General features: G+C 43.3%; 2 long non-coding RNA genes across 2 annotated transcripts in view; one reads left to right on the top strand and one right to left on the bottom strand.

The window, feature by feature from the left end:
* LOC148326222 (uncharacterized) lies at positions 1 to 20,350 on the bottom strand. Its single transcript, XR_015846207.1, has 4 exons — positions 20,101 to 20,350; positions 19,377 to 19,490; positions 18,041 to 18,118; positions 1 to 427 (listed from the first exon to the last, which is right to left on the bottom strand). It is a non-coding gene; the product is annotated as an uncharacterized LOC148326222 (long non-coding RNA).
* Positions 20,195 to 27,744, top strand: part of LOC148326221 (uncharacterized) — a 20,022-nt gene continuing 12,472 nt past the window's right edge. Inside the window, exon 1 of the long non-coding RNA XR_015846209.1 lies at positions 20,195 to 20,461. This is a non-coding gene — a long non-coding RNA (uncharacterized LOC148326221). The remainder of the gene's footprint in view (positions 20,462 to 27,744) is intronic.

Below are 27,744 nucleotides of genomic sequence, written 5' to 3'. Positions count from 1 at the left end.
CTCAAGTGAAACAAACAATAACGATGACAACAAAAAGTCTTGTCGTGCGAATCCCAATCACATCCTCACAAAGCAGAGAGTTGCTTTTTAATAAACGCAGCAAAAACAAATACTCGACACATTTGATTTGCATTCATCTCACTGGCGACATGACTTTTGTTCCCAAAACAACAACAGCCGCAGCAGCCGCAGCAGCGCGTTTCTCTTTGTCTGCTGGCGAAAGTGGCTTCTTCTTTTCACATTCCGCTCTCGTCACGAGCAGCCGGCGAGCCGTCGGGAAGATGTCGCGCGGCCCGCTGCCTTCCGACACACACACACACACACATACCCCGACGCACACACCCCGTCCCCCGATTTCATTTTTCATTTTCATCCACTTTGGGAGGCTTTCTTTGCAGGATGAAATGTGAAGCCGTCGGTTTCAAAGCTGAAAAGTCGAAAAAAAAAAAAAAAAAGTGACAAAGTTGTGTCGTGAGCCCAGAGGAGAACACTGAGGGCCAGATGAGATGTTTAAATGAGCTGCTCAAATGACCTATTCAAGCCCGCCCATGACGACTTGTGAGGCTGAATTGCAAGTTCAGAACACGAGACAAACGTCATTAAGGCGATAAACGTGAATAAGGCCTTGCAATCTTTTCAGTTAAATGCTTCCATTGCCAAACATCGTCACATCATAATGCTTCACAGTAGGCCTGGTGTGTTTTGAGTGGCGTGCTGTGTTTGGTTTTTGACAAACATAGCGCTTGGAATCCAGTCCAAAAAGTTCAATCTTAGTATCGTCGGACCATAAAACTTTTTTCCACATGATAACAGGCTCTTCCAGATGCACAGCGCAGACGAGACTGCGTTTGGCGCTTTTTCAGAAAAGGCTTCTTTCTGCCAGTTTTTTTTCCACTGGGTTTGAGGATTTTCTATCGGCACTCTACGTTTTTCAACAGGTAGGACTGACCCAGCTCGTCCGTGGACTTCCGCTTCGTAAACAATCAATGTCCCGTAGTCGAGAGGACGGGCGTCAAAAGTTCACAGAGATGCATCTCGTTTCTTTTGTCATTGGATCAACTCCGAATGAGTTTCCGTCCTAATGAGCAAACTTTGCCTGCCATCAAACATTCCCGACCAGTTCCCGCCCACCATCATCAGGACGGGACGAGTAACTTTTGTATTAACTCCGCGTGAAAGCAGCTCAGCCTGCGGGCTAATCTGCCAATTAAGATGGGAAATGTGCTCGTTAAGGACCACGCCGTGATGCATTGCCACCGCCATCACACCCCGGAGGATTGTTGCCTCCATTTAGCCGGAAAGGAAGAGCATTCAAGGGACTTGGAATGAGTGTCATTGCTTGAGAGGCCACAAGGGGGGCGACATTGAGTAGAAATGACTTTGGTGCCGCCTGCAACATCAGATTTCATGAAAAGTGAATCATTGAGTTTGAACAATTTGCCGAAAAAATAAATAAAAAAAAATACTCCAAAATTCCAAACGTTATTCGCCCACGCATCATCTTCCTTTATTTACCGAATACAGAACTACAAAAAGGAGTACAAAAAAAAAGACAAAACCGGAAAAAACTAAAACGTATACAGATAACATTTGTATCCGTAAATTTGACCATGAGAAAAAAAAAGTGTCTCTGCTTTGATCAGCTGATCTGTTTTCCTGCTGTGCCGCATTTTCTGCACTATTCCTTCGTAGTGTTGTCGCTCCTCTGTGAGTACTTACTGCCGAGCGTTGGCTCGGTCGGTCAGTGACTAATTGCCAATCATGTGCGGCCACTTTCAAACGAACATGAGAACGGCACCCAATACACAGTACTACTTTCAACCGTCTCAGTTTTGCTATTTAATGGAATAATCAGGCGCACAATATACATTTTGAAGCCAAAGCACTTATTTTGAGCCTTGAAGCATCAAACGTAAAGCTTGCTTGCTTAAAAGGCTTTCAGCGACAACACAATACAGAAACACTTGGAGCTGTGTTGAACTGCTCGAAAGGTAATAACTGAATGTTGGCACACAAAACAAGTTCACCAAAAGAAGGTGAAGAAGAAATGTACTCGACAACCTCCATTCATTCTTTGCAATTTGCTGACGGAAAAGAAGGATCCAGATGGACGGCAATTATACATTTCTTGGAAGCAATTATTTTGTCACCTTTGAAACGGAGAAACATTTCCACATTTCAGTAGTATGACGGCACGCCAAATTGGCGATTGATTTGCGGAGTGTTACGTTGCCTTTGGATCGCGTCACTCACGTTGGTTACAGGGCTGGCTATTATTAGTGTTATGCCAGCAGGGTTGGGAGTAACGCATGACAAAAGAACTTGAACTTGAAATGAACTTTTATATTTGTACTACGTGACACAACGTTGCGCTCTAGAGACTTTTCATGACGCCATGTGTGATCCGGGGCAAAGCGCAACGCTCTGGATGTGCTTTGGCTCACACGGGACGCAGCGCAGGCGTTCATTTAGAAATTGCTTGCAGCCACTTCACCCCCCACTGAAGGAAAAACAGAACTGCAAGATTCCTCCGCAACGCACCACCACGACGCATTTTAGCAGACTGACTTTTTCAATCAAGTGCAGCAATCAACACCCAAAGTCCGCTCTGGTGGCTTGACAACAAAACACCCTGAACAATTAAAAAAAAAACAAAAAAAAAAACTATATTCAAGATCTCGAAGACACACCCTTGCCCGCATTCCACACGTGCGTGTGCGTGCCATGTTGACTTGTGCCCTTGAAAGTTTTCCTTCGCTTCTTGTTTCTTTTGTTCAAAGATTCTTTAGAGCGAGAGAGAGAGAGCAAGAGAGAGAGAGAGAGAGAGAGGAAAAAAAAAGACAAACCTCCCCCGGGGGCGTCTTTTAATCTCGTTTGCACAAAGTGTAAATTTTTCATGATGTTAAAGATTTATTTTACGTGTGCAGGTTAATATTTAAACAAAGACGCGCACACACACACACACACACACACACACACCCCCACACACAGAAGAAAGAAAAAAGTAGGAGCAGGAGCAGCAGCAGCACAGAAACACACAACAGCTGTGTCTGCCTCATCTGCGTTCGTGCGTGCTTGTGTACAGTTAGTAAAAGAGACAATGCTTAGAATATTTTGTATACATGCTTGAAAGTTCCTTTTGCTTAATTTTAAATGAGTTGAAAGCCTCTTTTGAAACCTAAATTCAACCTGAACCCTGGCTTGGAGCCTTACCTTGACACCTGAGTCCTGATTTTCAAAACCAACCCAACTCCGCACTGAAACTAAACTTGACGCCCAACCCTTGCTTGAAGCCGTACTTTGACATCTGAAGACTTATTTTGAAAGCGCATTCAGACTCCTTGCACTGAAATTAAAACTCTTTGAAACGCTCAAATCTTCATTCGAATCTTCGGCTCAAAACTTTACTTTGAAAGCCAAAACGGAATTGACTACAATCAGATTTGACTAATGAACAACATTGTTACTTATTTCCTATTTTAACTCATCTGTTTAATTGTAACTTTATCCTTTTTTTTTTTATGTGAATGTTGCTTTATTTAATTTTTCTATCGTATTAAAAAACAAATTAGTGAGGAAACACTTTTGGACTCACTAAGATGTCTTGATCATGCCGCCAAGTTTCACCCTGAAAACAACGCTTTCCATATGAATGTTGATTATTTTTGCCGGCAAATCTGTGCCGGTTTTGGCATGTACCTCCGTTGTCGTCATGACTCTAACGTAAAAAGCAAAAAAAAAAAACCTAAAGAAAGAGAAAAACCAGGTCAGGGGGTGAAGGAGGCGGCAGCTGTGCTACATCTGGATCGACTCTGCCCCCCCCCCCCTCCCCTCACCTCCTCCTCCAAATGGCCCTCCTTCTTTCTCCCCCGTGCAGTTATGTAAGCGCTCAGCTCGCTGCGGCGGCTACGCCAACTCAGCACAACAGCTGCTTCCTGTTGCGTGCTGGCAGCGCGCCGGCCCACGCCGCCAGATGAAAAGCGTTTGCGACGGCCAGCCCGACGAACGCTCGCCCGGACGGGAAAGCAGACGCAGGCTGCGTCTGGGACTGGTTGCTGTTGGATTTGTTGCGCTCGCAGTTTCCCTGCGCACATTTGTTGCGTCAATCATTGGCTGACTTCACAGTAGGAGGATGAATTGGAAGCCAAAACCCTGTCTGGAAACCTTACTTTAAAGTAGTTTGGAACCCTCATTTGAAAACCCAAACCCGGGATTGAAAACCTACTTGGTAACCCCACATTGACTCGACTTAGGAACTTCAAACCCCGTCTGGAAACCACCATTTGAAACCCCGAAGCCCGACTTGAAACCAAGGAGGAGCCACGAACGGTGATTTGAAGCCTATTTTAAAACCCTACCTCTGGTGTGAAACCCAACCCCGGTTTTGAAAACCTAATTTAAAACCGGAGCCACACTTCAATTTGCAAGTCAAAACCAAATGTGAAACTGAAACCCAGGATTGAAACCGTTGAACTTGAAACTGGGAGCCAGACTTGAAACCCGATTTTGCAACCCAAACTCTTGCTAGAAACCTAAACGAATTTCTAATCTTGGCCTACAAACCAAGTGGAAGAAGGGTAACATTTACGAAACTACCTAACGGCATTCCACTCGAGCCCGAGCAGCAAACTGACAAGAAATGGGATGCGTGCTCCTCCTTCATGAACAGTCGGAGAGTTTTTTCCAGACTCTTTCCATTGCTGCTTCTCTCATTAGGTAGCGCCCTCTCCTCCTGCTGTCATCTTCCCATCTCCCTTTTCTGTCCTTGACTGCAATGTTCACTTAACCCCCAAAACTTGTCATCCATTCTTCCACCACCCCCGCACGCTTTTGGTATCTCATTTTATTCCCGTCAAGTCACCTCTTGCCTGCAACGTTGCGTCTTCCTCACCCTGAGCTTCCCACTCAACATATCACGGATTAAAAAAAAAAAAAAAAATAGCACCTTCCTTAAATTGGAGCAAAGCAGTCTGCAAAGTCCATCCTTCCTCGTGTTAACATGTCAATCTTAGCCGACTGATTGTTACTGTGACTCGCACAACAGGTTTGCTTTCTTAGACTACTAAAAAGAAGGGGGAAAAAAGACAATGACTGAGTAAAGAGGACTGAAGGCAAAATGTGTTTTCAAAGCAACCAGAGGAAAATTTGTTTTTGGTTATTTTCATCTAAATTCATAAGTGTCTCAAAGAACACATTTTTCCCCCTTGTGTGACTGGAGCACAAACGGAATTTTTTATGCTAAAATGTTTTGTTGGCAGGAGGGGGGGGGGATCATCTCTCGTCAGAGCAAATGGTTTAAAATGTGAATGAGTTTGTAAACAAAACAACAAATCCAAGCTCGTGGCGACCAGGCTTAGAAAAGTTTGCAATCTTGGCGAGGAGTCCATTGCAGCTCTCCATTTCTGCCAGTAGGGGCGCTTATGAGTCTGATCTTTTGTCACGTAAGACAAATGCTTTGATCTTGTTCATTTGAGTCATTTCAAGTTAATTGGAAAAAATAAAAGCCTTGAAATGGTCATTTGGAACGACAACCCTGGCCAAAGTGTTACTCGCTTCACAATTAGACCACCTCAGCACAAGAGCTTCCATTTTCCAAGAGGCCTTAAAACTTTTCTGGCAGGTTTCAACATTTGTTGAGCTTTGAGAGGAAGCAAAGACTCCGTCTGAAGCGCAAACAACTGATTCATCTCCCCGTCGGCCAATCGATGGCTGAGCGCCATTAAAGCAGATGTGTAAATGAGTCCAAACGAGGCCGCCTCATTTCCTGCGTGATTCGATCAGGATCTCCTCCCATACAAAGATATTTTCATTAACCTCCTCCCTTTTCTTCCCCGCCCTTTGTCTGGGCAGCTAATAAGGCGAACCCGGTCGCCCTTCTCAAGTAGTCCATGATGGGACTTGGAAAGTTGCAACACGCTTTGCCTCCGATTGGGAAGAGTCCGTTTGGAAACGAAAGCGGATCAAATGGAGTCGTTTCGGCCAAGATAATGAACGAGCTTGAAAAGCAAGCGGATGTTGACTGTGACTTCATCGTAGTAAACATACTACCACGAATTCCCCCCTAAAATGTCTGCTTCCAACGAAAATGTCTTCTTTGCTGTTTGTCTTCCCTACATGGAACAGCCTGGTGGAAAACAGGTTGAACGCGCTCCAAAAGGCCAGAACCTCAGAGGAATCCTACTTTGAAAACGTGAACCTCTAAGGAAGCCTTTTGCAAACTTTTTTCGTGCAACCTTATTTTGAAATGCAGGTTGATCTGAAAATATCCAATCGATGATTATTTTTCTTGTTCATCCTTACCCTGCCATGATGTGCCACTTGGAAGATTTTTTTTTTCCAACTGTCTGGTGGAAACAAGGTTTAATGGCCTCCACAGACCAGAACCTGGAGGAACGTTTTTAGCACCCTGCCAAGTTGAAGCCACAAAGAATTCGGAGGGCAAAAGTTGAATTCTCACCACAGACTTGCGTGGTGGTGGTGTACCTATTTAAGTGGCCGTTGAATCCATTTTCGACAAAACAACGCTTTACATAATGAAACAATTTTTTTTCTGAATGACGAGTAATATCTGACAGGCTTTGCAACAGGAGCGCTTTAGTTTATCTTATGTGAGTCATGGCGACATTTTAGAAGAGAGACTTTTGTGTTTCGATCCAAAATAGAAGACAGATGTGCTCCAAGTTTCCCTGCAGTGGCATTATTTTTTTAACCACAATCATAACATAAATTGAATAAAGCCGACGGCATTAAAAATACACTTTTGAATTACAGCTCTTAATCTAAACTAAATCCTCCAAAGTTGTCTATTTGTTCACACTACCTGTTTGTGATTGCAGCTTTTTTGGACATATTCCCAAGTAAGAGACCTGCACTCACCCCAAAATTTCGTCTTCAAACCAAAATAGATGACTTCCTCAACAATTTTGAACTTTTCCCTTTGTCCCGATACGATTTACAGTGGAAGTGAAATGAGACCTGCCGTAATTTAATAAGCTCGATTTAAAAAAAATGCTTGAGCAATTTTTGTCTGCCTCGAAGGCCCGTTTATTTGGTGTGCACACAGACATCTGTGGGTGTGCGCCATCGGCAAAAATGTCAAGACGGACGCAGCAACACGTGGTGAGAAGCCCGACTTCAAAATACAAATAAAAATACGTGTCCTGCGATTGGCTGGCGACCAGTCCAGGGTGTACCCCGACTACAGACACAAGATCATTCATTTTAGGATGCCATTTCATTCTTAATAACTAGTTTTAACACAGCCTTTTGTATCTGAAGCATTTTATCTTCACGTCTCTGTGACATTTTAGAGGAGAGCCTTTTGTGTTTCTACTCAAAATAGAAGACTGACCCGCTCCAAGTTTCCTGTAGTCATGAAAAAAAAAAAAAAAAAAAAAAAGATGGAAATGTCAGAGTCAATAGTGGCGCATTAGCAGTGTTTCTAGGCGCATGGTTTCGACTTTGACATCCGCTTTCCTGGCCCTGTCCTCTCAGGTTGTGTTACAGGCCCACAAACACGTATCCACTTGCCGCCCGCGCCGACTGCATTGATCGGCGACTATATTCAGAATCTGAACATGCACGCCACATTTTTCAGCGAGTGGCTCCAATCCCTGGAGGATCATCAGCGGTTCTGATTGCTTCATTCGCTAGTTTGCTGCCTCTTTATTTGGCTCCCAAGGAACTGCGACGGCATTCCAGCTTTGGATTTGAACCCGGAGGGTGTGGGAACGTGGTCCTACTTCATATCATCAGCGTCGTGCAAGGGCGTGCGATTTGAGACGTTTCCAGAAAATGAGCCAATCTGCGATGGAATGGTGATTCTTCGATTGTGGCTTTGAACCAGGTGTGTTGCAGTTGAGGTGCATCTAAAACAGACTGGATAGGGGATCTCGAGGGCTACATTCGAGCAAGCCTGCTTTAACCGTATTCTAATCTGCAGCGCTTGTTAAACGGCCAGATACCCCCACTTGGACACGTCAACGTCCGCTACCGCTATCAGTATCAGTTAGCCTTGTCGCATGTGGAAGCATCACAAGCTCCTTCACCACCCACAGATGAGCTCAAGTCGTGTCCTTTGTGCCATCAAAACATGTTGCAGCAGACATCTTGTAAACTATTTGATGGCAGAAGAATGAGACGATATCCACGCCTGACTTTGTTTGAATAGTGGCGTGTTGAATGGAGTCGAAATACCAAGGTGACGCGCTGTTGCCGAGGAGACCGCAAAGTGTTTCCATACTGGAGAAAATGTGCATCGAAAGCTGTTCTGTTATTTCACATCAATGCGACTGACAGGAGGCGTTGAGAAGTCAACTAAAGAGGAACCTCTGATGACCAATCAATTTGGAATTTCAGCAGAATAGACCTCGAAACGGCGGCAAAACGGACTTGGTCCATATTATCTCGTGTTAAATAGCTTCGCGTTTTACACTTCCTGTCCTGACTGAAGTTTCTTTTTTTTTTTTTTAATTTAAATTACAACTTTTGCACAACTTGCGGCATATTTTCTTCATATTTTCCTCAGTTATTCATGTCCTGAAGGTGTCCCAATACTTTTGTCTGCATTTTCACTTTCTGGTGTCCCAATATTAACGAAAAAGGTCAACACATTTTCTTGCTCTGTGCTTTTTTTCTTTCCCGGACCAAAATCACATTTTCATTTTGTGCAGGTGTCCCAATTCTTTTGTACCAGCACAAATTTTCTTTACCTTCTACAATTTTTTTTTATAATACAAATTTACTGTCCCAACAATTTTGTTCAAATTCCATGTGTTCTTTATGTTTATGCCTTTTGTTGGTGTACCAATAATTTATGCATTTATTTTTTATCCCAACTGCACATTTTCTTCAGTTCTAGGTCTCCACAAACTGCCAATTTTCGTAAATTTCCTCTTCCAGCAGTTGTCCCAAGACTTTTGTCCGCCGATTTTCTTCACTCCCAACACTAACGCTGAACTCCTGGAATGGAGCATTTTTCTTTCAATGACTTGTCCCAAAAGTTGTACGGTATTAGATGAACGTAAACGCTGGGAGTCCAAAAACCTGAGCGCTCGTAAACACCCTCTTTCCGACGTTTATTTTTTAAGAGGTCTTTATGGTTTTACGCCGCAGGGCGAGCATGTCCTGGAATCTCTGCTGGGACGCTTCAGCCCGGCAGCGCTGCTGGAATTCGTCCAGGGATGTTGTGGGGGGGGGGGGGGTCATCTTTTTTAGGGAGGAGTGGGAGTTGGGGACCTGTGATGCTGAATCCCGGAATAAAAACTGAAGCTGAAGTTAATCACAGCTCGTTGTGCTCAGATTTCATGCAAAAACTAAAAGTGGATCTCATGAAATGAAACGCCCAGAACGCCCCCCCCCCCCCACCATCCTTCACCTCCCCCTTCCCCTTGAAGGACTGTGAGACGATGCCCCCTAGCGTGCCGACCACAGTCAGGCTGCTGATTGTTACGCAACCAGCGCACATGTCGCAACTCTTCAAGCTGAAGTGAAACTTGATCTTTCCTCTCCTGTCTGTGACACAAACGGGATGTCCTTAAACGCACCGCAGCGCCTGCCAAAAATTTCAATTCAATCCACTTCAATTCTATTTATGTAGAGCCAATCCACAACAGAAGTTCTCGCAAGTCATGTTACACACAGCACTAGGCCAGCCAGGCCAGCAAATTGTGAAAAGAATACAAATGCAATAATTAGCTCTGAATGAGATGGAATGGTTTGAATCATCTCTGGAATAAAATATAGATTTCAAACGTCTGCCTAACATGCACAATATTATCTTGGAAAATGCGGACGATTGAAAAAGTTGTGGATGAGAAATAACATTTTCAAGTTGGATTGATTTGATTCTGTTGAGAAAAGTGGATGGACTGGGGAAATGATTTGACGATATTGACTTGGAAAATGCGGCATTCAGAAAAATGCAGGAATTTGGGAAAAATACTTTCCATTATAAGATTTTGAAGTTTGAATACTTGAGAACGGGGGTCAAGATATAAAATGTCTCCTTTCATTTCAATGTGATGTCTATTCATGATTACATTACTTGCATCCATTTATTGCGGGGAAAAATGGAAGCCCCCCCCACACACACTTTTGTTTTTATTTCCCTCCTACATGTGGAAAGAAGTCCCCCCAAAAAAAAAAAAGAAAAAAAAAAAAAAAAAAAAAAAAAAAAAAAAAAAAAAGAAAGTGACCAACATCAGCCCCCCCCATGCACGACATTGAGTCAGCAGAAAAATGGGATGCGTCTGCAAGCAAAACAGCATCTCTGCATTCCTGTGGCGCATCTTAAGGAATGTTTTAGTGGAAATGGGGAGGAACACACACACACACACACACACACGCACACCAGCCGTGCCCTCCTAATGAGATCAAGATGGATTACACGGCGCGCTGGTTGGCCCGCGATGTAAAAGGGCAAATTTTAATCTGGTTTGCCACCTCGCGGAGAGGCATTCAAGTAATCGCGTTAGCCATCAGGCTCCTCGTCTCCGTGCTCCACTCCGGTGCATTACTGACACGCTTGAAACTTAACCCCGCACTTTGCAATAAAAAAAGAACCGTCGCCACGTAATCTATGTGTGCGGAAGGGAGAGAGAACGCTCCGGCAAGACAGGCTAAATGAAGTCAAAGGGAATGACACAGTCGTTTGTGGTCGATAGCGTCGGCTCTTTAATTCAAAGCCTGATGGAGCATTAGAGCAGCGCGCACTCCTAAGTGTCAATCGATAAAAGTGTCAATTCCCGTGAAAATGTGTTCATGCTGACAAAAGGCCAAAAAGGAGAGAAATCTACACAGTGGCGCCTTCACATGAGAGTTACAACAGCGTTACGTAAAACACTCACAGTTCAAATTATCTTTCCCCATTGAAACGTATGACAAGGACATTTATCTGAGTTTCTTTTAAAAAGAAAATGACATCACTCCAATTGTGTATTTTGGAAAAAGAAATCATAAATAAAATGAATATAAAGGAATGAAACAGTTCGTGTGATGTCATTTTCAGTCGATAGCAAGAGGCAAAAGGCCGCCCCTGGGATGGATGAAAAGATTTTGTTGCTTGATTCATATTCCGCAAACACAATATTCATACAAATGCCGAAGCGGGGGGGGCGTCGAAAATATTATTGTCAAGAACATGTTGGACTTCCGTTTTAATTCCGTAGGCCTCGTTAAGCCTGCTGTTCACACCCTGGCCACTTGGGCGCAGTATACAATTCACATAAATCAAATGCGTAACATGAAAATGATCGCGACTGAGCGTTCATTTTTTTAACAGAAGATAAAGAATATGAGTGAGTATTGTTGAATGCTTGGTCCGCGTTTATTTGTAGAAGACAGACAAGTCGTTTGGAGTTCATAGTGGTCGAGCACGACGGCTAAGTAACGCCAATGAACGCCATCCCGCCTATAAATATTCATTAGTCGCAGCATGTCAGTGGGCTAAAATGATTGCGAAGGAATTAGCATAATGAAGCATTATCTATGCTAATGTCCATCTGTGGGTCCGCGGGTGCATCAGCTATCATGTGTTGTGTAATTGCGTTGTGGGGAAGCACACATATCGATTATGAATGTTTGCATTTTTTACACTGAAACGAGACAAAGCCCAGAAGAAGTCAAAGTGGACGTGTTCTTCTGTTCTTTGTCCACAAATGTTTGCTCACAACATGAAAGCCAAAGATGGAAATTGAAATGCTTGTCTTGTGCAGAAAAGAAAAAAAAATGGAAATGAACTTTATCTGAAGATAATCAAAATCAAGGTAGCAGAGAGGACGAGTTTCAAAGTCAGGTTTGGGTTTTCAACAAGTGTCACAATTTCATTTTTTTATTTATTTTTTTATTTCAAACTTGGGTTAGGCTATCGAGTTCAGCTTTCAATCCACACACATGAGGTTTTAAACAAGGCCTATGGTGTCAAATGAAGGATTTTCAAACAAGTTTGGGTATCTAAACAAGTTTATGGATTCCAACAAGTGTTGGGTTATGTTTTCATCCGTTTTGTGCTTTAAAATGTGTTTCAAAACGGGGACCGGCTCATAAAACTTGGGTTAGATTTGCAACATGTGTTTCAAAGAACGGTTTCAAGCCAGTGTGAAAGAAATATTGGCATTTCGAAGTCGGCTTGTAGTCAAAACAGAGGCGAGCAATTCAAATCGAGGGTCGGGCTTCCGGCCATTTCTGGTATCCAATGTCTCGTCTTAGCTTTGCGATGACGTCACATGACTGACGTGTGCAAGAGTTCTAAGAATTAAGTCGGCTTTTGTTTTGTTTCGTTTGCTTTTGTTTTGTTTGGGTGAGGCCCCGGGGAGCTCCAGATGACTCATTGGCGCGGCTGACTCGAGATCCCGACCACGCCCGCCACACGCACGTGTTTGGGGAGAGGAAAGGATAGTGTGAGTCACAAAGCATGTGTCGGCATGGCGATAATGGTCAACATTACGACTCCTGGACGGACGCGCCCGCGGGTTGAAAGTATCAGTACGCCTTGAGGGAAGGGAAGAAGTACATCGAGCAATTTCATGCAGGTGTTGCCTTTAGGGACACTCTGAAAAAGCCAAAGCCAACTGATTATTTGATTAGCTAGTCTGCTGACGCCTTTCGGGATAGCGCAAATTGAGCCATTCCCAAAGCTCAACCCTCCCTTATTCAGCTCAATCAGATGTTGCCTTCAGGGATATTGTGAAATCACAGTTTTCCAGGCAACACAATGAAGTGATTGTTCACACAATTCAATTCACTGAATCTGTGTTTTCATCGAGTCAGATGTTGTCCTTAGACACAACTAGAAATTTCTATCTTATTCCGTTCATTGGTAATCAGCAGTCGAGCATGGCTTGGTTTCAGCAAAACACCCCCCAAAAAAACATCTTTACGTGAAAAGGAACCGGGACATTCACACTCAATTTGTGGGGTGTTCGTGGCACCTCAAACTATGAAGCAACAAAATTAAGATTGAGAAAGCGCTTTTGATGGCTCAAAGTATTATTGCATGATAGCTTTGTTTTTGTTTTTGTTTTTTAAATGGCAGTTGCCATTGTCTCCATGAACGCGTCACTTTTCTGACAATTGCAACACACACTTCTATTACCTACCGAGACACATACTGTTCACATCTACAAGGTCTATGCGCTGCCTAAACTTGTCCGACTTCCAACATGTCGGTATTTCTCTCAAGTGGAATCGCCGAGACGAGTTGGCTCATCTTCAGCTTCGACTCAAAAGATGTTCTGATTGCAAATCTCAAGGGATGCAATGCGTCTGTTAGTCATTACAATGGTTTACAAATGTGAATTTCACATGCTTCAAAGCCTACCCATTGAAAAAGTTTCTTTTCTAGTATCTTCGTCCATGGCAGGAAGCGGTTGGATTCCAACTGACTCAAACAATTAAATCGTTCACGTCACTGAAGGAGTTATACTGTCCGTCCAAATACACCTTTTCTGGTGTTGCCTTTAGCGGTGATCCGTAATCAGAGTTCCCCCTCCTATGACGATCTAGTACAGCGTTGCCTTCGGCGATCGTCTGAAATTCATATTTTCCCCCCGCACCAAAACCGCAGTGTGATTGTAAAAAGCCAAAATATACGCATTCATCCCGGTGCTGCCTTCGGGAACCCTCTCAAATCAGAGTTCACTTGCCACAGTGAGATGTGTTGAGACTCATTTTTCAGTTGACAATTATTAATGCTAAACCTGTCCAATATTTGCCCTTAAAGGTTTGAGGTTCAATTATCTAACTGCAGTCAGAAAGTCTGAAATCACGCTGCGTCTCATCCCTTTTCGAGACGTTTTACGATGCAGGAGTGAATTAGAGCCGAAGCACATTTCCCACAAGAACAATCAACAGCGGAGGAGCTGGTGTCGGGATGTTCCGCTCCAAAGCGACAATCGAGCAGATGAGCCAGTCGGCCCAACCTTCACAACATCTCTGATACCCTTTGACAACGTTTGGGCCGTAAAATTCAATTCATCTCTTTGTGACACTTTCTCAGCGCGGGAAGACAAAGTTTGCAGCATATTGAGCTAATGATTACGCTCGTGGAAGCTGAATCTCATGAAACAATCTCGTCAGATGTCGCCTTCGTGGTCAGTCTGAAATCACAAAGTTGCCTCCAACAAGTGCGTGATGTCCTCAAATGTTGACTTTAATTGATCATTTCCTTTGTCTACGCAGTTTCTCCTCTACAATGACGAGCAGCAACTGCTGACCCTTGTATCATCTTGCCTTGAAGGAAAGTCCAAAATCAGAATTTCCCTTCCCACTGCCCCCCACCCGGCTTTTTTGAAGAAAAAAAAAAATCCACATCAAGGTTTCAAGCCTTGCTCAGTGTGTAGAGACGCACTTAGAGTTTTAAACAGTGCTGCGCCGAGTGCTCGGGTACCAATCATGATCCTCCGATTTCCGCGGCAAACCACGCACACGTACTAACGTAACGAGCAATCACAGCTCACCTGTTTTCTGAAACAGAGCCATCATTGCTCATCCTGAGAAGCTGTGATGTCATTATCAATTGGCACAAGTGACAAAATAGTCGCCCCTGAAATATACAAAAATGGCTGGATTTTGCTGTTCAAATTATATTCCGGGGCTGACTTCTTCTTGAAGGTAAAGGTGCCCAAGAAACTGTATTCAAGCCATTAACAGGAATTTAAACAAGTATAGTATTTGAAATTTGGGATTTAAGACCACGCATAACGACGAGGGAAGGTACGGTGTCCCTCAACAGACAAAATGTGTCGGTTGGACATTTTTAATGTGCTGACCGCTTGAGCATGAAAAAAAGTCCTTAATGAGGCTGTAAAAAAAAAAAAAAGGATGAATTCACTTCCTGGCGTGTTCAACACGCCTCGTTTGTAGCCACGTTCATGTTTTTATTGTTATGGTTCCTCTTTGTGCCGTCAGCTCCATTAGCCTCACGTTGTTTTACGGCTAAACTGGCTTTTTAAAAGCCCACCGTCAAACTTCAGACTTGCGGCCTTTGATTTACAGCTGAAAAGATCCACCAACGTCATGAGAGCTTTCCACCGCAAAGACCAGGAAGAACCCGACTCGCTTTTCTCCCTTGGCACAGAAAGGGAAATATAAAACTTGCAGTTGATGAAGACACTGCAGAAACTTGACTGCCGTCTTCATCACGTTCTATTCGAATGAAAGCAGTTCATTTGCTGGCTGCCCCCGGGGACAAAAGTAAGAGCGTTTTTATACCTGAGACACGCTTTGACGACTTTATGGCGCCCAGTGATTAACGCCGAGGATGAAAATTAGTAGAACTGATCCAAGAAGGCGACAGCCAATCAGATTGGGAGAGCGTTGAATCATGTTGAGATGTGTAAGTCAATCGCAATTGGATCGGGTTTCAAGTCAGGGTTAGGGTTTGATATTTGGGTTGAAAATAAAAACTGTGGTAGGGTTTCAAAGTGGAGTACAATGGATGGTGGTCCCAACTTAGCCAGGGGTTAGGTTTTGAAATGCGAGTTTGCTCCAGACAACATATCAAAAAGTGTCATGACAAGTCCGAGGTGAACCTTGGACCAACGTCTCCACCCGCCTCCAAATGGCCGCCGGCCTGCTGACATGTACAAACCTCAAAGTGGAAAGGTCAGCAAAGAGGTGCTCCTGCACATGAAGCCCCGCCCCCAATCTATTCTGCCTAAAGATCAAATGTCCAAAGGTGACGCCTTTGAAAATTCACTTCCTGACAGCTTGCGACAATTTCAATTGCGATGTGAGAATCAAAGAGTTTGAAAAAAGTAAAATGTAGTTTTTTATTAAATGAAGTCATTTCTATGTCTTGTCTTCCTCAATTATAAACGCAACTCATAAATGCCAACAGCATCTCAAAATTGATCAAGTGTGCGCATGCGTACGAACCTTGCAAAGTACGAAAAGTAGAATGTCATCTGCTTTAATTAGCGGTATAAATTCCTGACTGTTTTCCCGTCACGCGAGCGGCCGCCGCTTGCCGCTTTACTGTACCGACGAGACCCCGAGAGTCAAGTCTGTAATTGAGACACATTAACACGTAACACCTAACAGACCGCCTCAATTACCACAATGGCTAATAAAATTAGATTGGAGCGGGAGGAAGCGCTGCCGATGCTTCATTACGGGAACCACCAGCTGTGTTCCTCCTCCTCCTCCTTTTTTTTTCCCTTTGCTCAACCCTCAGCTTTAAATAAAGCTCAAGAAAGCTGCCAGTGTCGGCACGGGCGCTTTTGTTACCGCAAAGCAAATAGGTTGGGAAAAAAGGGGAAAAAAAGTTACATATAGAAATCACAAACAGGTGTTTGTTTGGTTTTAGAAAAAAAATTCTGAAAAGATGGGATAATTCCCAAAATGTATAATTCTCCAAAAATTGCTACAGTTTGTACTAAAACACCACCCCACACACCCACACGCACAATTTCAAAATAAATTGTCGTGCCAGACCACAATATCGCTGCTTGAAAAGTTTGAGTCTCCTGTTCATTTTAATAAGATGACCGGACACCTCCGGTTTCTGCTTCTCGTGCCGCAGACAACAACAGTGCTACTACTTTCACCCTTCGTTTTCATCCCAACACAGGATTGAGTCAATTGGTAGTACTTACTGGATATCACTTTTGACAAATAATCACCGTTGTACCAACATTGCAAACAGAATTAATACAATAAGTCAGAAAATTGAATTGGAATAAAGAGCAATTTAGCAATGAACTACTTTTGTTATTTTGTGTACAGTTTTTGTGTCACGGCTGCAATTTTTGAGTTTAAGTAATTTTGGAGTCTCACACTCATTGTCCTCAAAGGAAATGTTCTATTAGTTAGGTTGGGGCGCCCCCTGCTGCTATAACAAAGTATGGTCCGTGAATCCAATGTCATTTTTGTTTATGTCCTTCATTAGTATTTTCTGAGGCTTTTATTTTATATTATTAATGGAATACATATTAGTCAATTTCATGCAGATTATTTGTCCAAACTCCCCTTTTTCACTTCCTGTCAGTGTCCTTGTACTTCTGTCCACTCTCAGAAGCTGCATATTTTACTTTATTTTACTTCTTGTTGTTTTGTTTTTTTTTTAGATTATTTTGTCCATTTATTACTTCCTGGAGGTGTCCTAATAATTTGGTCCACATTCGCCATTTTCACTTCCTCGTCTCATGCAAATTCTACAATTTCTTAAAATTTTCTACTTTGTGTCGGTGTCTTAACGCTTTTATATTTTTTCACTTGCTCTTTGTGTTCTTGCGACACCTTTTAGGTGCCCCAATACTTTTGACCAATTTTCATCAGCGAAACTTACTTAAAAGCCACGCTCAAAGATAAATCCAGTTCACCATCGAGTCCTCAAAACGGCTGCTGGCATCTATCTTGTGCCAGCCATAAGGAAAAGTCATACTTTTCTGCAATTCTCATTTAGTACCCACACCAGGCCACGCGCACATCCTGTTGTTGACTTGAGATGTGCCTTTACAACGACCATCATTTGATGCGGTCGCCGTTGCAAGCTGATGATTGAAGGTTTTAAATTAGAACGCGTGGCCGTCGGTGAAAATGTTATTAAAGACTCCGTTTGTTTCCTTCTGGTCTGAAATGGATCCCGACGGAAATTTGTTTACGTCTGACGATGACGCCGTCGGCCAGCCAGATGGACAACGATTAGCTTTTTTTACCACGAGGGAATACACGGGAATAAACAAAGCTACGTCTTCATATCAATGATTCCCATTGAAATTAAAGACCAACATTTCATTGACAATAAAGGTTGAGATTACACATACCAAAGCGATTAAAAAAAAAAATGTTTTTGGCACGCTAAAGTTGAATTGCAAACTCACGGACAAAAAATAGAAACATAATTTTTTGGGGTGTGCGTATGGTGGAGAGTGGTACATTTCTCAAAAGGTTTGGGAATATTGCCCCAAGTCAGATGACAGTAAACAAGAAAAAGGAGAGTATGTGGAAAATACAAAACTTAACATTTCCCCTAGAGGGCGCTACTTGACCACACTACAGGGGTATACAGCGGCACTGTTTTCTTTTCTTCTGGATTTACCTGCCAAGTGGAGTGTTCTCCGTTCAGTGAGACTTTTCCGAAGTTGATGCAGTCCAGTTGCACTCTTTAGTTTTTGCTCTGAAAGAAAGTGAATGAAGGAATGAATGAATGAACAATGTATAATGTACTTTGATCAATGACTTCTTTACTGTTGTCTAAAATATGTTTTTCTTAACCAAACTTTGTTCTCGTCGCTTCAAAATGTTTGAATTTTGTTTTTCTTAATGCTTATTTATTTTTAAAATCCGTTTGTAATTTACTTTTTTAACTCAAGAAAATTGAGGATTGGTTTTCACTACGTTTTCCAAATTAAAACAGCCCCCCCCCCAAAAAAAAAAAATCAAAATCACAATACCAGCCAGAAAAATCATGGTTCAATGTTTTCTTAAAATCGTCCAGTCCTGGGAGAACTGCTATATTGTCTGTCTACATGTGTTGCAGAATACACACATACAAAAATGAATGGCAAAAGCTCAGTTGGATCTATTGAGTGTTTAAAAAAACAAAAAACTATCTTGTATCTTATCTTCATGGAATCCACACGAGTGGAGTGAAGCCTGCACGCTTGCCTGGTGTGGCGTCTTTCTCTTGTCAAGTTATGACTGCACGCTTCAAAAAGCGACAAAGCAATCAGTGCGGAGCAGCAGGACACCGCAAGAGAATCACCACATCACAGAAGGACGGAAACTGCTTTTAAATAACATTTTACTGGGACCAGCATAGTGGATTTGAGATGCATAAAGTGAGCAACACATATGTTCGACTGAAGGAACACAGAGTACAATTCTAAAATAAATAAATAAATAAATTGGGTGTTTAGTAGGTTGAAGGTGGGTGGGTTCCAGAATAATGGCAGCGCCTGCTCAGGTAATAGCAAGTGAATTGTTGTTAATCACCTTGTTTCCAAATCATCCTTTTTGCACTTTGGGAGCATGTTGTGCTCCCTTTAGGAATTTATTCAATTAAAGCAGAGTCGCCTGTCCAGGGCACGGCAGGTTTGCAGGGATTTGCCGACGTGGTGCAAGAAATCGCTTTCAAAGGATGAGGATTTACACCGAGTCATTGCTTGTGGGGAAACCTCAAGGCACCATTGAAGATGGCTGACTAGAGAAAAATGAACACATTTTAAAAAATGACTAACAGCCATCCATTTGTTTTTTAAACTTTTATTTTTTATTTTTATGCCGCTTACAGTTGCAGCTGAGTTTGAGCGAGAGGTGAGGTATGCCCAAGACTGGTCACTGATGTTAGAACACGGAAAAACGAAACGAATATTCACACCAACACCTCTGGACTTAACGTGTCTTTGGAATATGAGAGAAAAACTCAAGCGTACCTCCTGAAGAAAACTTGGAGATCATGCAGACTTCACAGGGAGGCTGCAGCACATGGCAGAACACGGGGAACCGCGAAACTCAGAGGCAGAGGTTGTAGTCACTCATCTACTATGCTGCCAAAACAAATGCATTACATTAATAGAAATTCATTGTTGACAAAAAACAAAAAAAAGAATCTTAGTCATTTTACAAGTAATTGAATGTAAAATACATTTCAAATTTTAGTAGTGGCACCACTTGCAGTACACTGGCCCACTCTTGTGGTGCTGTTGGTTGGGGGAACACTGCCAAAGTACAGTTCAGTTGTATTTAACTTTTTTTGTATAATTTAGGTGCAGTGTTAATGTTTAAAGCGTGCATAATCTTGCCCGGAGTTGCAACTATTATTTACATTAACAGTTCCACTACTAAGCCTCTGTATTTTAATGTTTGCCATAAGAGTGGTACTTGAAGAGTTCAGTAGAGTATTTTTTAGAGGTGGCATTTGTTGTTAAAAAAAAAATCGAGGAGGGCTGAGGTTAGACATAAACTGACGTCTCTATCCAGCCCAACATTATATTCATTTTTGCCAGCTTTAGTGATTGGATAAACAAAACGGCGATCTCGTCCCATATGACAAAGCTACAAATGAACAAGCCTTTGCCTTCGAATTTGACTTTTTACAGAAAACTATTAAATGTTAAAGATCAAAATGAAATAATTAATGAAGAATGGCTCACTTACCAGCCTTTTTTCTCCTTTATAGTCGGTAATCGTCTTCCGTTATGTTACGGGTGAAACAAGCCTCACAAGAAAGTGGTAAACGACTCAACGATGACGTCACTTAACAGTTAAACCTGCTCGGCTAACTAACTGGCAGCTAGCTTAGAACGTTAATTAGCAAAGTCAGCGTCGCCAGGATGATGACGCGATCGTTGGCCTATAGGCCCGCCAACTGCTCGCCGAACCAGCGGACTCTTATTGGGGGGGCTCCGTGCTGATTAACGCGATGGAGAGCGGCCATTTCGGAATAACTGGGCCGAACTTGATGGACGCCGACGTCTGCCGAGATGGAATGACGACGAGACATCAACATCTGTTTAAGGTAATGGAGAACCCTTTTTTTTTTAATGTTTACACTGGTTTATTGTGTCGATTTGGCGTTTGCAAACTTACTCGGAGCACAATATTGTCAAATTGGTTCATAAATCATAATTTGGGGGAGAAACAAAAGTTGCAGTCTTTGTTTTTTCGGCAACGTTGGAGGACAACACAGCATTTTCTGAGAGCAAAATCATATATATAATTTAAAACAAGTGGCGTCAATATTACGCTTTTATTATTATTATTATTTTTTTACTAGTTGCTTGCTGTCCTGGTTCTATATTCCTCGTAAATAGCTAAGGGCAACCGTAAATATATTGTAATATATAAAATAAATATGTAAAAGGAAAAAAATATATATATTAATTTTTTTCATATAACATGTTTTTGGAATGTTTGTGGAAACTGGAGCTTTCATATAACATGTTTTTGGAATGTGGGAGGAAACTGGAGTACCCAGAGAATATGCAAAATCCACTCAGGAAGGCCCGAGCTCGGATTCGAACCCACGACCTCTGCACTGTGCGGCGGACGTGCTAAAATATTACATGAAATCGCTCCCTTGTCCAAAAATGGATCAACAACATTAAAAATCTGTCTATTTATTCTAAAGTAAAGCACACCTCCTCCGGAATGAATGTGTTGCTGAAAGCAAAACAGCAAATGCGCCCTGACAACTAGTGTTTAAGGCCTCAGAAGTTCACCACGGTTATTTTTAAACAAATTTACCACGGACACTTTTTGGCGAGCGCTTTTAACGGCGCAAATAAAACCTGACGACGATCCAGACGTGCGGCGCTCATGATAGCTTATCTGGTCCGGGTCGCCACTGCTGAGATGGATGGCCCCTGCGAGTCACGCTCTTTGCGTGCAGCAGGGTTCCCGTTTGGCATCATCTCAGAACGGCGAGAGGGCAGCTGGCAGTTTGCTCGGGGGGCTTCGCCAACCGCAAGCCTGGCCCGGCCCGGCCCAAAAAGCGCCAGCTAGTCATTATCTAGACCGGCCACCGCTGTCGCCATGCCAACGGGCCTCAGGGCAGGCAAGGCTTGTGTAAATGTCAGCAGGGCGTTGAAACGCTGCACTTATGACATTATGAAAGACTTTTTGGCGTTTAGACCCAACATTACGTTGAAATAACAAGGATCTAAAATATGGATCTGTCAGACTGAGAGGGACAAACACAACCATTTGAAAGTCAGTGAATGGTTGAAAGTTAAGTTAACCTCCCGTTTGTTTGGATTTGGGAACATTTGCCTTGTAAAGTCATGAAAATAGAAATAATGAGTTCTAGGGTCAAACTGGTACCACGCACGAGACAGCCAAAGACGACTATGGTTGTCCTCCACATTTCGACATTCGTATTCACAATTTCTTTTGTGGTGGTATTGAGCCAGCGTTATTTGTTGACAAACAGGGACGGCGGGTAGATAGAGAAAACAGGGTAAAGAGTTTGTGCGACCTGGGTGGGAACAAGAGAGCGAATGGCATGACAAGAGACATATTCATGAAGAAGTCAGTTGAGCTGCTTCATGGTGCTTTTCTGCCATCTTGTCACACCGACAGGCTGTTACTCGCAGATTTGTTCTGTTCGTGGCGGGGCAGTGCCAGTTAACTGAAGATTAATTGAACATTGTAAGCAAATGACTGCTACCACTGTTAGCTAAGCTGTGCTAACACTGCAGCTCTGCTTACCCTTTGATTTTTGACATGATTGTGTTGAGGCCGCCTCGTCAGTGATTCTTTGCCTCTGGAAAGTAGCCCCTTCGATAAATGAGGGACAACTGTATACCAGACATTTAAAAAGTCAATTTTCCGTAATATGGCTCCTACGAGGCGTATTGAATCCGGAAAGCGTTATCATGTTTGTTCCAAGGAAAAGTGTCGGCGGCCTGTGCAAACTTGGTGTGCTTGTCAGCGATAACAAACAAGTTGTTGTGATGGCAGGAGACACCTCAGATAAACCACCCGCCTGCTTCATGTCCCGTTGGCCCACAACGGAGGAGGAAGCTCACTCGCGCGCTCGCTCACTTTGTGTTTACATACCCGACTGATGAATTGCGAGGACGAGAAGGTGTGGAGGAACATCAGCGTCCTAAAGAGGATGTCATGAGTCATCCTCTGCCAGCGTAGGAATGCCAGACCTAATCCTCAGGAAGTCCAAGAGACGTGTATGCTGGTTAATCATCATGCTCATGTTCTCTAATTGCCACATTTGTCAGAACTTCACAATTCCACGACAAGTTTATGTCGCGCCACAACCCATGACATTGACGCATTCACAGGTGTGGACGTTTAAATTCATTTCAGGTTCACATTCATTAAGTGCGCTTTTCAATGTGTAGGCGTGGAAGAGCGTTTCGCCTAGTTGCGCGTAGGTGATATTCGGGCATGGAAACCACAATGATGACTCACTGATCCCCGTAGATGGCGACGTTTCAATGATTTGGATTTGAACGCCGTACAGCTTTGGTGTAAAACATAAAGGTCAGGGACTTGTCGTGAATTCATAGAGTGAATGGCAAAAAAATCATTGGGGGAAAAAAAAAAACACAGACTCTCAGCTGGAGCCATGAGAAGTCAGCGTCATGGCGCTTTTCTTAGTTGGAAATTATCATTTTGCCATCAAAAACCCTTTCTCAGTCTTGTTTTTTTTTTGTAGTTTAAGGTGTCCAAAATTATTTGGATTGACGTGTTCCTTTTCACTAAAAGCAAATTTCTCCGCATTTTAGTCACAAACAGTTGCTTTTGCTGAAATCAACCCGCATTATATTGCTGATTGCTAAAGAATGGAACTCTGCTTTGCAAATGGCTGCCAGCGAATGAGTTCATTGTGATAACTGAAAGTCAATTTTAGTGGCTTGGTGATGCAATGCGGTGCTGTTAATGCAAGTGAATCACTTTTGTCGCTTGGTAGTGTGGCCCAATAAATAGCATTACCTTTTGAAATGCGACTCAAAAGCACGTTTTCCCCGGACGCCAAGCCAAGCCATGTTGAGGGATGGCCGGTTGATATTTTTACCCAAAGTTGGCGTTGTTAACCGCCGTGTTAAACTAGCCTCGGGGGGGTTGGGATGTTTTTAACGCGCTGAAATACAATCTATAATCCAATATGGCCGCAGCTGACTGTCACTGTGCTGACAGTCACGCATTCACCAGTAATTAAATCACTGCATATAGCTGACCTATGCAAGACGCGCCCACGTGCACGCGTGAACACAAACAGAGGTGCAAAAAAAAAAAAAGTCATCCACGTATCACTTGAGCAGCGACAACAGCTGCTTCAGAATTGTGTTTATGCCTCTATGAATGTATGCAAGCAGGTGTGTGCGTGTGCATGTAATGTGTGCGTGTGTCTGTTTGTGTGTGTGTGTGCGAGTGAGCGATATTGTGTAAGTGCATGCACAAGTGTGTGTGTGCCTGCGTCTGTGACCGTGTGTGTGCGTACATTCGTGTGAATGCGTGTGCGTCATGTTCGCGCACAAGTCCGAACGCGTGCATGCAAATGTGAGTTTGCGTCCATGTGTGTGTTTGTGCGTTAATTTCTACTTGCATACCCCACATTACTCTCATTTGCCCATATTAGCAGCGGGCAAAAGAGCGGGAAGCCTGGCGACGCAGCCCCAGTCGCCCGCTCGACACCCAATACCACAGGAAATGCGAACAGCTGCCGCCCGCTCAAGAGATGCTTTCACCGCGAGGAAGGGGGGGTGGCAAGCGGTCTACGGGGGTGGAGGGTGGGGGGCTCCGTCCTTCCTGCCCGGTAACATCAGCTCATATGTTGCCAAGTCTTGACACACACACGCACACACACGACCATTTTGATAGGATTTGCTTCTTGTGTTACATAAATGACTCGCAAATCAACTCAAATGAATCGCTGAGCCGTAATATGCAGTCGCATATGGGATGCAGAAATACAAGAAGACGCGGACGGGTTAAGGATCACATTTAGTGCACCATTAGGGTCCTGTACGCCGACACTTTTGTGCTCATTGGGTGGTCTGTCTGATTTGGCGTGCAGCAGAATTGACGTCAAGCGTGAAGATTTTCTCACTTCGGTGTAAAATTGCAATGAAAAACTTTGTTTCGATCACGGATGCCCAAGTCTGGTCCTCGAGAGCTCCTATCCAGGCTATTTTGCATGTTTCCGAGGACGAAGCGCAGCCTCGGGTGAATCGCGCCTTTTCTGTTGCCGGTCCTTCCCTATGGAATGACCTCCCTTAAAATCTTAGGCATCTGGAAAGCGCTTAGTTGCAGCTCCAGCGGTCGTGAAATGCACTATATAAATAGTTGTATTGTAATTTATTCTGCAAAGCTTGCTTACAAGCCAATCGTTTGAATCAGTTGTGTCGCAGGAGGGAAACGACCGCTACCGTTGGTTGAGAATTGTTCCAAAATCAGGTTGTGTAACACAGCAGAGCAACACATGCGATTGGTTTGTGGTGGGCGGCACTGACGGAGCTCGCTGATGTGTGACCACCAACTAAACTAAACAAGCCACCGATTTGACTGTATTTACCGTCAGGTGTTGTGATTCGACGCCAAGACAGACAGCTGCGCCGTGAATTGGTCTACCACAGGTGTGTTTGTGTTTAGCGCATAAGTAAACTATATTTATCATCCTTGCTCTGATGTCACAACTGCAACACATCTCATGTTTGCAAAGATGAAAATCGTCATTAAATGTAGAAATGTTATTGTCAGCGTTACGGTTTGCAAAGGTTTTATACGTGCTTTTCAATTTAGCATTGTAAATATCATTAGCGTTCAAAGTCCACTGATGGCTGACACGTCATCATCTGGATTCGTTTGAACAAAACCAAATCAAGCGTCCAGAATGAGTGGTCAGGTCTGCCATTTTGTGTGTTCCAATCGTTGGCTTTGACTTTTCATCGAAGGGAATTTCAAGCCAGAATTCCCCAAATGGTTCCGGGCGTGTCCACCATTAGCATCCCCAGCCGTGCTTGTGGTTAAAGCTCAGGAAGGAAATGTTTGATTTGTTAACTGAACGCTTGTCTTCATTAGCTGAATGTTTGCATGTCCGGCTGTTTGTGGTCAAAAGCCGCACGGTTAAATTTCTATCTGCTGCTGTGTAGGCACTTGCGGTTTCGTATTTCCTGTATGTGTGAATGTGTTCTTTTTTCTTTTTTTTCTTGCACACTACTTCAGTGCATGCATGTGTGTGGCCTCCAATTGCTTCCGGAAGCAAGCGGCCCACCGGCTCCCTCACGCCTAAATAAAACTCGACTGTCTAGATAGCTTGGCGGGACACATTCATTCCCCTTCTGACTGGTGGAATTTCCAACGTTGAGAAGACAAAGATCAGCTTCTCCTTGTTTTTTCAAGTGTAGGGACAGGATGGCTTCAATGGGCCATAAAGGCAGTCAGTCAGTCAGTCGGCAGCAAGCCGAGCAGCCTGCCAACCGGCTTGTCTTCCCCCAGCTGTTTACATGCTGGCTTCCTGTATCCCACTTAATCAGCGGGATCTGGGTGTCTGCCCGGCCTGGCGCTGGAAAGGAGGTGCAGACTAAACTCCTGGACGGAGGCAAGAGGAGGGGTGGAAGCGCCGCGTTAATCACAATCACAAGCGTGAAGCAAAAAACTCTTCATCCTCGGCCGGTGATGTCCAAACGTTTTATGGCAAATTGTCACCTTTGGCAAAAAAAAAAAAGCTGTCGAATAACCTGGTACGCTTTGTTTAGTTCTCTTCAAATATTGCTACTTTTGGAATGTCCCTGTGGCGTTTGTTCCTTGTACACTTCATTAAGCAATCTTGACTGATGAAAATTCCTTCAGATGGAAATCTTTTAGCGCTACGGAACATATGTGTTGTAAACTATCTGTAACGTGCTGGTGCTTTGGTACAGCGCGACGCGGTCAGCCACCAAGGTGAAGCGCTTCCCGATTCTTTTCTCTCGATTAAACTGCTTAGTCAGCTCATTGTGGCTTAAGACATTTGAAAAGCACTTTGGGAAGATTTACATTTGTGAGGCTTCGATTAACTAACACAATCCTTGCAAAGATTCCACCATGTTCCCACTCGTGGAGGCATCACCCCAGATGAAGTTCTACCGTATTTGTTTTCAAGATAGTAAAAAAACAAAGCCCTTTACATTATTTCTTTCTTGATCTTCCCCAGTCTCCTTTCAAGTCACTGATTGGTCTCCCGTTGATCCCGCTTCAGGATGAGGTGATTTGTCTTTGGTACGGATCAGCAGGAGGACGTTGAGACGTGCGTCGACTTGTCTTCGTCGTCTTTTTGGGGGTTTTGTTTGCATTGGGCTGCTGCCATTGTGCGTGTGTCGATAAGCATCTGCCATCATTCCAACGTTTGTTTACTCGGGGCCAAGAGGTTTCCTGAGTGTTTGAGGGGCTTTCAGGGCTGTGTGGAAGGTGATTGCAGAATGTTCTACCTCGCAACCAGGTTGTCCGTATTTAGGAATGTACATTTAAAAAATAAACAAATAAATAAAGGCATGCTGTTTAAATGAGTTGAAGGCTGAATTAAAGTACGGTGATTTGATCAACTGTATGGAAATTGTTGTATAATTTTGCATTTTATGCAAAATTGCTGATGGACCGATTTTCGCGATGTATCAATGACATCATTGATCAAATCCACCGAAATCAGACATTACAGCAAACACAACCTCGTTCACTCAGAGCTCATTTTGTGCTGTCATAGTGTGTACTGTATGTATGTAAGCCCGCAAGCAAATCTTCCCCCGATCCCTCGACCATCCAATCATAATGTAATAGTGTTCTTGTAGTTTTCTTGTTTTTTTTTTGGTTTGGCGGGGGGCTGGTAAAATCGGAAAACTATTTTATTACACCCAAAAATATATCACAGTATGGAATTGTATCTTTATAGACTAGCTTTCAAAAACTCGTCACGTAAACTTCCGTCCACGCACGTTCAGCCATCATGCGCGGCAGGCATGTTTGTCAACAAACATGTAAATAGCTCCGTTATTGACAAGAAGCGCTGAACTTTTGCAAAACGAGGATACAAGATATCTTGCCATCATGCCAAATGTGGTTTAAACTATTCCCGTGACGCAATTACATATAAAGTGTAACTAAGGGCAAATCTGTACAGCTACAGCGGAACCAAACCGCTATGAGAATCTGCTTACTTCATCACATCATGTTTTTCCCAATATCATCGAGCCATAATTTGAAGAATCAGATCATCAACAAAAAACTGCAAATTATATATATTTTTTACTTAACGAACCTCGGCAGATGTTCGGTGCAGAGTAATAGTTTAGAGAAATCATCCAA

The sequence above is a fragment of the Idiotropiscis lumnitzeri genome, chromosome 12 (assembly GCF_059441095.1).
Source record: "Idiotropiscis lumnitzeri isolate Australia: NSW breed Sydney's pygmy pipehorse chromosome 12, RoL_Ilum_1.0, whole genome shotgun sequence".
Taxonomy (NCBI): domain Eukaryota; kingdom Metazoa; phylum Chordata; class Actinopteri; order Syngnathiformes; family Syngnathidae; genus Idiotropiscis; species Idiotropiscis lumnitzeri.
Note: the sequence above shows the minus strand (reverse complement) of the source record. Positions and strands in the feature narration are given on the sequence as shown.